This window comes from Myotis davidii, unplaced genomic scaffold (assembly GCF_000327345.1).
Source record: "Myotis davidii unplaced genomic scaffold, ASM32734v1 scaffold167, whole genome shotgun sequence".
NCBI lineage: Eukaryota > Metazoa > Chordata > Mammalia > Chiroptera > Vespertilionidae > Myotis > Myotis davidii.
Genome location: NW_006300048.1, coordinates 3,695,878 through 3,698,053, shown reverse-complemented (window position 1 = coordinate 3,698,053; position 2,176 = coordinate 3,695,878). Strand labels below are relative to the sequence as shown.

General features: G+C 54.3%; 1 protein-coding gene across 1 annotated transcript in view; it reads right to left on the bottom strand.

Annotated features, from left to right (window-relative positions):
* Positions 1–212: 212 nt before the first annotated feature.
* TMEM63B (transmembrane protein 63B) overlaps positions 213–2,176 on the bottom strand; it is an 18,877-nt gene continuing 16,913 nt past the window's right edge. Inside the window, exon 23 of the mRNA XM_015572219.1 lies at positions 213–224. The gene's annotated coding sequence lies outside the window, so the exon portion shown is untranslated. The remainder of the gene's footprint in view (positions 225–2,176) is intronic.

The window sequence follows — 2,176 nt, the reverse complement described above, 5'->3', positions numbered from 1 at the left end:
GGGGGGGGGGGGGGGGGTAAGAGGATGCCAGGGCCTTAGGGGTCACCTGGTCACACTCCCTGATTTTGGAGGAGAGGTGGCTTTCCTGGGCTTGCACAGCGTCAGTGACAGAACCAGAGCTGGGGCCACGTCTCCTGGCTCCTGCAGCACACACAGTGTACACTCATGTGCGTGTGGTCGGGGAAGGGGTGACCACATGGCTCTGTGGGCCTCTGGAGGATGGGCTACAACAGTCACAGGACATTTCTGTGTGTGTGTTTTTTTTAAATACCTTTATTGATTTTAGAGAGGAAGGGAGAGACAGAAACATCAATGAAGAGCCCTAGCCAGCAGTGGATAGAGCATCGGCCTGCAGACTGAAGGGTCCCAGGTTCGATTCCGGCCAAGGGCACATGCCTGGGTTGCAGATACAGGCTCCATCACCACTAGGGGGCATGCAGGAGGCAGCCAATCAATGATCCTCTCTCATCATTGATGTTTCTATCTCTCTCTCCCTCTCCCTTCCTCTCTGAAATAAATTAAAAAATTAAAAAAAGAAACATCAATGAAGAGAATCATTGACTGGCTGCCTCCTGCACGCCCCCTACTGGGGATGGAGCCTGCACCCTAGGCATATGCTCTTGCCTAGAATTGAACCCAGGGCCCTTGAGTTCACAGGCTGATGCTCTATCCACTGAGCCAAACCGTGTAGGGCCATAGGAAATTTCTTAGAGAAGGTGCATTTGAGCTGGGTCTTAGAGGATGAATAAGAGTTGATGGAGGATGGGAGGGGGCTTTTGGGGAGGGCCTTGAACACTCATGAGGGTTAAGGAACAGATGGGCTGGGGGCAGTTCCCTGAGTCAGCAGGACCTTTCAAAGTCCCTCCCAGGCCGGTTTAACCTTGGGCCAACCCCAAACCCTCCCTGGGCCTGTGTCTTCCTCCACAACAAGAGGAAATCACACCACTTTGTAGGTGCTATTCACGATCATAGTATTACTTATAATGGATGTTTATTGGGTGGTTATCAAATGCCAGGTGCTGGGCCAAGTGAACCCTTGACATATATTATGTAATCCTCGCAGCAAACCCACGCCCGATTTGAGCAAGGTCTCTGAGTAAATGCTTTACGGCATGTCATGGCCATTCAGCACAATCCCAGGCACATACTAACTAACCCCTCAGTAAGTTGTGTGACAATGACAACAAATCATGACAGAGTTTGGTTGACGACTGCGGCGCTGTTTTCTTGCCTCATCCCCTCCAGCGCGTCTGCTGAGCCCCTTCTTGGAAGCAACTTTCTTGGGAACTTCCTCCTCCAGGAAGCCTTCCTAGACCAGCATGGCACTTACGGCCTTTCTACCCTGCATCTCTATGCTATTTGTATGGTTCTCGGGGATCCAGAATGTTGGCTGTGTCCCTGTCCCTCGGTCTGAGTGGTCCCACAAGTTCCTCAGGGCAAGGAATGGAGGCAGAGTGGGCACATGCAAGGGGAGGGGGGGGCAATGTTAGCACAGCAGGCCCCTCCCCTGAAACCCCCAGAAGTGTCTGCACAGGAAGTCTACCCAGGGTCCTGTGGGGACTCCAGATCCTCCAGACTCACAGAAGGGTGGCTGGCCCCAGCCACATGTCCAGGGCAGCAGCACAAATAGGACACCTGTCTCGGAGCTTTTCTTTCCATTTTTATTTTAAAGGAAAAAAAAAAAAACAGTGCAAAAACCCATTTTCCAGTGTCAGCCATGCCCATCCCCCACCCCAGGTCACCCCCTGGTTCAGGCCTGACTCTTCCTCCCACTCGGCACCCCCTCCCCTCTCATGCAACCCTCAGGGCTGAGGCTCCACCTCCCTGGAGTGCCAGATCCCAGGGGGCCGTGGGGGGGGAGGGGAGGACAGAACTGGGGCTGCCCGGATCTGCCTGCGTGTCCCCCAACTCCTTGTCTCCAGCCACCAGGTACCCACCTTGGCTCTCATTAACCCTTTTCTGACCACACGACTAGGCTGGGGCGGGGGGCACTGATCTGGGGGAACTGTGTCCACACCCCTCTGCCCCGGGGCCGGCTCGGGGCTCTCCTCACTGAGGTTGGGGCTCTCTCTCCCCTCTGTGGTGGGGGAGAGCAGCAACCCCCCAGGTTTAAATACCTTAATGAAAGCAGGGATGGGGGAGGAAGGGGCTTCAGATCTAATAAATTATTAGCGTT